An 11,134-nucleotide genomic window follows, 5' to 3' on the forward strand; every position below is an offset into this window, starting at 1 on the left:
TCTGTGCATTTATTTCTGCTACCAAAGTGCATGAACATACACTTCTCTACGTTATCAGACATCCCACCTCTCCCGGAAGTTCTGGGAGTCTCCCGCATATTGATGGCGGCTCCCTGATGCCCACAAGTTATATACAATATCCCAGAAATCGATTTTTTTGAGAGGGAAAGGGAGAGGAAGAGCAAGAGCAAGAGCAGGAGTGAGAGGGAGCATCCTGATTGGTCTCTCTTCATGCTAAGTAGACCTATCAATTTTCTCTGTGGGCAGGCTTTACAGTCGACCTCAAAGATAATGAGTGTTGCTTGCTGCACTGTTTGCAACAGTGACTTTTCTATTGCCCATGGTGGGTTAAGACTGTAAAAGACATGTTGAGGTGAGTTTAACAGGTGTCATTCGTTCATTAGCATAGCTAACATTATTTAAACTAGCTGGCTGGCTGCTGAGGAGCTACTCTATTGATGTCCTACATGATGAGGCCAAACTCCCTGTAGACTTGCTTAAAGTTGTAATAGAATTTTAAAAAACGACTCCTTGATAGTATAGTATAATATAAGTACATATTTTAATGTCACATCTTCTGCATATACCCAACTTGGTTTACAGATTAGACAAAATCACTAAACAAAGTACTACATACACCCTTGGAGGTCGACTGGGGAGTCGGGGGGGGGGATATGGGGGTTCCGTAGGGGAGGGGAACGGGGGTGCTACCTCCCTGAAATGAGTTTTTGCAGGGTGGGAGGTCTGCATTATATTTCTTTTGCCACTTCTCCTTCTGCAGACTCCCTGCTTCTTCAACTTCACCTATCTTTGTATTGTTACGTACCCCGTAACTGGGTTGCCAAACCAGCAGAAATGGACCACTCACTTGGAGTCTGGATTACTGGAACTAAGAAAGTTTTATTAAAGAAATAAGCAACACAGTACTCTAATAGTAAGGATATAAATGCAACAGGTTAGCAATGAATAAACACACATGCACACAGAACTAGGATAATAGGGTCAATCAGCTCTATCGCAGTCTAGGGGTAAAATGTTCAATCACAAGTGACAGAGTTCAGTTTAGTTCAGTTCACAGTAATCGCCGTCGTGCCGTTGGGGGAGAGAGAGCGAATGCTGATATTCAAATCGGATTCAACAGACCTTTGATATTCCTCACAGTTAGCTTTCGTGCGAGCCCTTTGAAATGTCTTCTGAGGTCACCGACTGTGACCCCTCCGTTCCAGACACGATCGTTCTTCAGCGGTGAACCCGGCACCCAGGCAAGGGCGGACACACACCAGGTTCCCGCCAACCGTATCTTTCCACCCTGTGCCTCTATGGCTGGTCCCACGACCAGACCTCCAAAACTCCCACCGACTTGTGGGGGGGCACACCGCTTCCAGGGTCTCGTTACCTCCTGGTGTCGTGTGGGTTGTCTCAGCGAACCTGCCCCTTTTTATCCCCCTGCTGGGGTATTGCCTGTCCATCACACTTCAAACAGTTCAGGGTTCAAAAGGAGCCGGTCTTGACAATACTCAGACCGGTGTCTCCTTCCGTTAAACTCTCTCGTCTCTTCATTAACATTTCCAAATGCTGCTCCATTGACTTACTTACCTCTCTCTCCTGAAGACAGGTGGCAGATCAACTGTTGATCCCAGGGTTCAAAAGGAGCCGGTCTTGACAATATTCAGACCGGTGTCTCCTCCCGTTAAACTCTCTTTCGTCACAGTATCATCTGCAAACTTGGCTACAAAGCCATCAATTCCAACATATAAATAATTGACATATAACATGAAAAGAAGTGGTTCCATAATTGATCCCTGCATAGCACTACTAGTCTCCAGCAGCCAACCAGAAAAGGTCCCCTTTATTCCCACCCTTTTCTCTCTGCCAGTCAATCTTCTATCCATGCTAGTATCTGTCCTGTAATACCATAGACTCTTACCTTGTTAGCAGCCTCATGTGCGGCACCTTGTCAAAAAGTTCCCAAAAATCCAAAAAAACAACATGCTCTGACTCTCCTTTGTCTATCCTGCCTATTATATCATCAAAGAATTCATACAGGTTTAAAATGATCTTTCCTTTCATTGTCACAGCCCAATTGGGAACTCGGGAGAGGTGACCCTTGTGATTCATGTACAGTTAATTCACACAAGGAGCTGAAAAAACCATTCAAGCTCAGTCCATCACTCAATGAACCTCTGGGTTAAATGAGAAATCCATGTGTCCATTCCCCCCCAATGGAGGCAATGTTCCCATATCCTTGCATGGAGACTATTAGTGATGCCTCAATGCACAGGTGAGTCTCAGACCGGGAGAAGTGAGGCATGAGTCAGCTGCTGCTGCCTGAATTGATTGATCACTGGAAAAAAAAGGGTCAAAAATGACTTTCTGCTCTATAGGCAGAACCGGCCAGGTAAGGTGTATAGCTGTAGAGATGCTGACGGACATTATATGTCTCTACAACCATTGCCTTTGAAAGCTTCACCACTTCCAAGAGGTGGTGGGAACATGGCTCCCTGTATATCTTTGGTGGAATGGGTATGTAAACATGAGCTCTGCACCTTTCCCATCTGCAAGTTCCCTGGACATGTTTGCAATGTCTCTAATGTCTGCTTGAAAAGTACTCCCAGGATGGGCCAGCTGAATTGCCTGTAGTGAAGTGGTGGTCACCGAAGAGGTGACAGAGCGCCCCATCCAAAATCATGGAAGTGGGTTTTGCTCTCCTGTGACTCGTATCAGCTTCTAAACTTCTGCATTGTATACCGGACAGCTAAGTGAAAAAATGGCCAAGGATCTTCACTGTAGTGAATGGATGTGAATGTGTTCAGGAAGAGTTAATACCCCACAACCATCAGGCTCCTGAACCAGCAGGGATAAATTCACTCATCTCAGCTCTGAACTTATTCCACTACAGTACCTGCAGATTCACTTTCAAGGAAACTACAACTCATGTTCTCAGTATTATTTATATTTATTTCTTTGCACTGTTTGTCTTCTTTTGCACATTGGTTGTTTGTCAGTCTCGGTTTATGTATTGTTTTTCATAGACTCTGTAATATTTCTTTATTTTTCTATAAGTGCGTACAAGATAATGAATCTCAAGGTAGTAATTAGTGATATATGTGTACCTTGAAAATAAATTTACTTTGACTTTGAAAAGTCAATGATCAGTTTTCAAATGGAGTTACTTCAAATTTGTATTGCATGGTGATAGACATCATTTGAGCGCTGTAGACATGCCAAACCTCCCAGGTGTGCCAGCACATACTATGCACAAAATATTGGATGCAACTTAGCAGCTGTGTGAAGAGCTCATGTGCAATTTACTCACAAAATCCATTAGAATTTAACTTTGTGCTAAGTAGTCCAAGGTGCTGTATTTTAGGTTACAAAAACACAGTTCTTAGATCATCATATATTCCATCCATCCACGTATCCCTGGTGATTCATACCTTAACATGTGAACACGGAGGGAGTTGTTTTCTTGGCTTTGTTATTTCTAGGTTTTACATTCCTCATGTTTTCATATCATGAAAAGTCTTTTAATATGGATCAGAGACATGTTGGTCCTCCTAAGCTGGCTCCTGCTCAGCTTTGCAATAATCAAGCAAATATGGAGGTGGGGGGTGGAGAGAGGGGTTTGGAGTGAAACTGTACAATGAAGACAGTTCCAGTTTTACCTGTGCCCACATCTCTGGAGTCTGCTATGAATTAATAGTTATTTTGACGCTGTGCTCAGAGTCAACATTACTTTCCCTTTCAATAAATTGTAGACATTTTTAAAACTCAGCAAATTCAACAGGTCCAAATATTATAGTACTATTTATTAGAAGCAATCTTTTGTTGAGATTTTAAACAAATTTGATAACATTCCTATTTATTTCTTTCATATCATAAAGAATAAGTGATCCCTTTGGATGGCATGAATTTGACATTTGATGTGGGGATTCTGGGTTAAGATGAAGTCCAATTAATAGGGAAATATCAGTTGATGTTTTTAATTACAGGGGTTCTGTCATTGGCAAAGAAGTAAAAGAAAGACATTGTTATAATTATTGATCATATCTATTCAATGTAAGCTGAAAAAATGTCACTTTGCTTTCAAATCCCTCTGAGGCTTTCCCTCTCCTTGTCTCTATAGCTTTCTCCAGACCCACTATCCTTTGAATTACTTTGTGTTTCTCCTCTTCTGGCCTCTTAAATTAATTTTTTCCACTTTTGTAACTCTAGATTCCTCCCTAATACTTTACTATCTTTCTATTTCTTTTCTCCTTTAAGAGATTCTTCAAAACCTATTCTCTATTGTGAGGCTTTCAATCATCTGCCTTTGCTTGATGCCAAATTCAGTTGATGCTCTTGTGAAGTATTTTGGGGCATCTTACCATGTTAAAGACTAAAATATGCAAATACAAACTGGAATTGTTAATAGGTTGCACCTCGAGCGTATTTGATGCAGATAGCTTCTCATATTTAATTAGTTGATTCAACTATATCTGAAAAAAAAAGTCTGCTATGCTTAGAAATAATTGATGAGTCAGAAATAGTCAGCAGAAATAGGACAGGATAATTTTGCAATCTGATCCTCAAGGTTATTTTACGGAGTTTACTATTTTAAAAGAATGTTTTATTGATTGGAGGAAAGGAGGAGAAGAGGAAATGCAGGTATACCAATGTTAGAAAACATTGCAAATGAAATAATAATAAATAATTAATACGAGAACATAAGTTGTAGAATCCCTGAAAGTGAGTCCATAGGTTGTGGAATCCTGTTATCCACTCAGGTTCAGGAGCCTGATGTTTGAGGGGTAATAACTGCATATGAACCTATAGAAGGAGTATAAAAGCAGATAAGGGGATTCAGTAGATGTAGTCTGCACATTAATAAGGGAAGCTGGTGGTTGATTTGTAAGGATGCTAAAAATGGACCACTGGGTGCAATATAATACTTGACAAAGGGTAAAGGTCTTTGCTCGCTGCAGTAATCATTTCTCCTGCTCTGTTTCACTCACATACTGTTTCCCACCGGCACTGTTACACCTTTATAGGGACAAACCAATGCCCAACAGAGTCATATATCTCGTGTAGAGCTGGATAGTTAACAGAAACTGGAGAGCACATAAAATCAGGCTCGGCCCAAATTGGTCCCAGGTTCTCTGGTACCTCGATATTTCACCTCTTGTCAACCATTTAAATCCTAGCCTATTCTCTTGTTGTTGAGTGGATCTCGATGTTTCATTTCCAGAGCAGTAAAACATCAGTCACAATGAGACTGACAAAGCTTAGCTGTTATCTGTACAATGTCAAATTTCTGCATGTATTCATATGAATAAATAAATAAATGACATTATTATTTTCATGAACCACAAACTCTTAAAGGATTTTTTTTGTGAATACAATGAACAGTACCCCAGTCACACCAAGAAGCTTGTTACCTTGACAAGATGTGAACCTAGTCTCTTATGATTCCATAAATGCATTTAGCCAGGATGGGAAGGAGAATGTGAAACTGGCAGATTGTCACTGCATTACAGGAATGAGCTCTGCTCCCAGAAGGCAGAGCAGGCACTCTAAAGCAGTTGCATGAGAGACACCTGGATACATCTCAGATCAATTATCGCATCTTCTCATTTCGAAAGCATCTTTAACAAATCGGTCTGGGTAATAAGGTTGAAATCTGTTCAATTTAATTATAAATAATTGTTCAAATATTTTGTTAAAAAGTGTTGAAATAATTTAATTCATGTGAATATCATTTCATGTTGAGAAAAGAAAAAGGATATTACTTGAAAAACATGCAAAAGTGTTTAGTTGAAACTTCTGAGAATCTATATGCAAGGTATTCTTTTATAGCAGTGGTCCCCAACCACCGGGCCGCAAGGCATGCGTTACCGGGCCGCGAGGAAACGATATGATTTGGCGATAGGAGTCAGCAGCACCTTTCCTCATTCCCTGTCACGCACTGTTGAGCTTGAACACACGCGAGGTCATTACCCACGCGTCATCCATGTCAGCGCGGGAAGGAGATCAACTTCTCGAGCTTGCAAATGACGACGGGCTGAAAAGTACGTTTGACATAACAGCTCTGCCGGCATTCTGGATCAAAGTCAAGGCTAAATATCCAGATTTAGTCAGGAAAGCATTGAAAACGTTGCTTCCATTTCCAACATATCTCTGCAATGAATGCAACGAAAACTAAATTGCGGAATAGACTGGACATAAGGAACCCCCTTCGAGTATCGCTGTCTCCCGTCACCCTTCGATAGGACCGTCTTGTTGCAGGAAAACAAGCCCAGGGCTCCCACTGATTCAGCGATATTGGTGTGTTGCAATGATTTTATATGTTCATACGGGGAAAATATGCGCTGTGTGTTTGATATCCAAACGTTACTTAAAATGTTACGATGCTATAAGTGACTTATATAACAATTACGGCATGGAAACAGGCGATCTCGCCCCTTCTAGTCCGTGCCGACCGCTACTCTCACCTAGTCCCACCAACCTGCACTCAGTCCATAACCCTCCATTCCTTTCCTGTCCATATACCCAACCAATTTTTCTTTAAATGATAATATCGAACCTGCCTCTACCACTTCTACTGGAAGTTCGTTCAACACTTCAAGCTCCGCTGTCCTCCCCTGATAATTGTCTAATCGCTATATTCATGCGTGGAAAATATGCGCTGTGTGTTTAATATTAAATTCGTTAGATAAACCCTTTTAGAAACGAAATTGAGTGTATTAGCCACTTATCACCTATATTCCGCTCGTGATTAACACACCCCGCCGCCGCCAACAAAATCAGCAAAAACAATTTTTTAAGAAATCAGCACGTAAACGCATGCGCGAGTTACGCATGCGCACTGGGTCCCGCGCAAGGCTTCATGGTCATTGTAGTCTTTCACGGGGTAAACCCAACGTATGTGACTGCTACTCTTGTACGTTGGCAACCCTACCTCCCCCCCCCCCCCGCTCGGCCGGTCCGCAAGAATATTGTCAATATGAAACCAGTCCGCAGTACGAAAACGGTTGGGGACCCCTGTTTTATAGTATTGAGCACTGCCATCAACTTGTAAGGGCTTGTATTCAATCTTCAGCATACGATTGATTGCTCAGGCCTGCCAGAATGCCTTGGGAGGGGCAGTACGCGCTGTACTAGTTCCATAAAGTGGCTGGTGCATGAACCTAGCTTGTCTGTGTTTCATTTGCCATGCCCTTTTTCAGGTACGGAAAGAAATACAGAAAATAATTGTCATTCTGATCCACATTTACCCCAGGCAGCTTCTCACACCTCCGATCAAATGTGCTTTTCCTTCTCTGAGAACGTTTCTTTGATGATGCCATGACTCACTTGTGTTTAGTCAGGAGATAATGGAGCCAGAAAATGAAAATAGTTGTGTACCCTTTACTATCCAAAAAAAACAGTGAGGGGTTCCTGTCAGGACTTCTGAAGAGTTTGAGATCATTTGGGTTATTGGGCAATTGGAAAGGGCGAATAAAAATAAGTTAACAAATTTGTGAATGACACCAAAATAGGGGGCATAGTGGACAGGGAGGAAGGCAATGGAAAATTGTAACAGGATCTGGACCTTCATATACATGAGGAACAAAAATCTTTATATTATGTTTCTGTCTAAATGTGCAATTTATAGTCATTTGTAATAAATAGTATGTACACCAGGACGATCAATATAGCATAGAAATACAATTGTATCAGTGTGATGGCCTGGTGGAAGAAGCTGTGTCAGAGCCTGTTGGTCTTGGGTTTTATGCTGCAGTACTGTTTCCCAGATGGTAAAAGCTGGAACAGTTTGTGGTTGGGGGGACTCGGGTCCCCAGTGATTCTTCGGGCCTTTTTTACACATATCTTTGTAAATGTCCTGAATAGTGGAAACAATTTCATCTGCAGATGCGCTGGACTGTCCACACCACTCTCTGCAGAGTCGTGCGACTGAGAGAGGTACAGTTCCCATACCAGTCAGTGATGCAGCCAGTCAGGATGCTCTCAATTGTGCCCCTGTAGAAAGTTCTTAGGATCTGGGGACTCATGCTAAACTTCTTTAACCGTCTGAGGTGAAAGAGGCACTGTTGTGCTTTTTTCACCACACAGCCGGTATGTACAGACCACGTGAGATCCTCGGTGATGTATATGCCAAGGAATTTATAACTGTTCACCCTCTGAACCCCAGATCCATTGATGTCAATAGGGGTTAGCCTGTCTCCATTCTTCCTGTAGTCCAGGGGTCCCCAACCTTTTTGGCCCGTTGTGGACCGGCCGACCGGGGGGTGGGAGGTGTTCAAGTAGGGTTAAACTCACCTCAACATGTCTTTTACAGTTCGGGTTGCCAACTTTCTCACTCGCAAATAAGGGACAAAAGTAGCAGTCAAATCCCGGCAACACACATAAAAGTTGCTGGTGAACGCAGCAGGCCAGGCAGCATTTCTAGGAAGAGGTGCAGTCGATCTCCCCCTCCCCCTCCAACTTTCAAATCCCTTACTCACTCTTCCTTCAGTTAGTCCTGACGAAGGATCTCGGCCTGAAACGTCGACTGCACCTCTGAAGCACCTTCAATTACTCCAAAAGACTGAGGTTTGGTAAAATACTGAAAGGCTTTTATTCGCTGTACAATACGACCTCCACAGTGAGTGTCTGCCCCCGGACTGAGGGGGAGGGGCAAGGCGAACACCTTTATACAGGACTCTGTGGGAGGAGCCACAGGGGCAGTCAGCAGAGGGGTGTGTCCAGACAGGTAACCGAGTTACAACATATATACATGGTTTACCACATTCACCCCTCCTTTTTTTAAAAAGAGTCCTATGGGGTGAAGTGACGGACAATATTTACAAAAAGTATATTTACAGGTTAAGTCTATCAGGTGGTCGAGTCCGTCGCTGTGATCTACGTAGCACCAGTAATGGCGGTTGTGCTGGCTCCAGCCTGACTTCAGGTGCCAGCACGTTAGGCGTCGGTAATCCCTCGTGCGTGTGCGTCGCGCCCAGTATGGGAGTGTCATGTGGTGTCTGTATAGGGTTTGGGGTGCACGGTGTCTTGTAGGTACATACATTGGTGGATACGGGGTCAATAGTCACCACGGAGTGTTCAGGGTAGGGGCCCGGAGCTCCTGCGGGCGCCAGGTCGCGAATGGAGACCGTGTCCTCCCGCCCATCAGGTAAAACCATGTAGGCAGTTGGCATGATGTTGGGTGGGATGCGCGGGTCGGTGTGTGTGTGTGGTCAGTAGCGGAGTACGTGACATATCTCTACAAAACAGGGGATTTATGACAGTAATTGGTGGGAGGGGCCCATCATACTTCATTGTCACGCTTTTCAGGTGGCTCTGGAAGTCCAACCCCAACAGCACAGGGGCACACAGTTGAGGCAAGACCAGTAACGTAAAGTCCCGATATTCTGTGCCCTGCACCACTAGTGTCGCTACACAACCCCCCCGGATGTCTGTTGTATGCGACCTGGAGGCCATGGTGACCCTCCGACTTACCGGCCGTATCAGGAGTCCACAACGCTGCACCGTGGCCGGGTGGATAAAACTCTCCGTGCTGCCTGTGTCAAACAGGTAGCTTGTCCTGTGCCCCTCCACCAGGATGCCCATCATTGACCTTGCGAGCTGGTGGGGAGCACTTTAGTCGAGGGTCACAGAAGCCAGGGTGGGGTCGCTGTCTTGGTCCAGCGTGGTGGGGTGCCCCGTGAGCACCCGTTGGTCGTAGGTGGTAGGAGGTGGCGCCGACCAAGATGGCTGCCCCCATGTCTCGCACGTGGTGGTGGCGTGCAGGGAAGATGGCAGCCCCCATGTCTCGCACGTGGTGGCAGTGTACAGAGAAGATGGCCGCCCCCATGTCTCGCACGTGGTGGCGGCGTGCAGGGAAGATGGCGACAGGGAAGATGGCGGCCCCCATGTCTCGCACGTGGTGGCAGTGTCCAGGGAAGATGGTGACCCCCACGTCTCGCACGCGGCGCTGCTCGATCCCGCTCGCGGTTTTGACTTACAGACCTTGGCGAAGTGGCCCTTCTTTCCGCAGCTGGAGCAGGTAGCTTGTCGGGCTGCGCAGCGTTTCCGGTGGTGCTTCTCCAGTCCGCAGAAGTAGCACTTCGCGGACTCCCGACTGGCAGCAGCCGAGGTCAATTCGCTGGCAGGTTGCGGGGTCTGCGGCACCCGCGAGGCCATCGGGGGATCGCGTGCCTGGAGAGCCTCAGAGTTATGCAGAGCGGCCTCCAACGTATCAGCCAGCTCCATCGCCGAATTTAGGGTAAGATCGGCTTTTTCCAGCAGCCACTGGCGCACGTACACTGACCTGATCCCCATGACGAAGGCGCCTCTCACTAGGAGTTCTGCATGCTGCACCGCCGTCAGCTCCTGGCAATTGCAGGCCCGCACGAGTGTCTGTAGGGCCCGGACAAACTCAGCACTCGATTCCCCGGACCGTTGTTGCCGTGTCGCTAAGCGGTGCCGAGCATAGACGCTGTTTATCGGCCGCAGGTATTGTCTTTTGAGTGCGTTCATTGCGCCGTTGTAGTTCGGCTGGTCTCTGATCAGCGAATAGACCCGTGGACTGACCCTGGAGAGTAGAACTCTGCACTTCGCTACGGGTCGGTCGCTTTAATCTCCTCTAGATACGCTTTGAAGCAGGCCAGCCAGAGTTCGAAAGCGTTTCCAGCTTCAGGTGTTTGCGGATTGAGGTCTAATTTTTCTGGTCTCAGGGCCTGTTCCATGTTTTAAAACATACAGCGAATAAAATTGAAGCACCTTCAATTACTCCAAAAGACTGAGGTTTGGTAAAATACTGAAAGGCTTTTATAACTGACATGGTAGTGGTGTCGGGGCAGGGGATGGCGAAGGGGAACCGCGAGTACTCGTCAATTACGTTAAGAAAGTACACATTGCGGTCGGTGGAGGGAAGGGGGCCCTTAAAGTCAACACTCAGTCGCTCAAAGGGGCGGGTGGCCTTGATGAGTGGTGCCTTTTCGGGTCGGTAGAAGTGCGGTTTGCACTCTGCGCAGACTTGGCGGTCCCTGGTCATCATCCTGATCTCCTCAAAGGAGTAAGGCAGGTTCCGGGCTTTCACGAAGTGGAAAAGCCGGGTGACTCCCGGGTGGCAAAGGTCTACATGTAGGGCGTATAGCCGGTCGATCTGCGCGCT

The sequence above is a fragment of the Mobula birostris genome, chromosome 21 (assembly GCF_030028105.1).
Source record: "Mobula birostris isolate sMobBir1 chromosome 21, sMobBir1.hap1, whole genome shotgun sequence".
In the NCBI taxonomy this organism is placed as follows: domain Eukaryota; kingdom Metazoa; phylum Chordata; class Chondrichthyes; order Myliobatiformes; family Myliobatidae; genus Mobula; species Mobula birostris.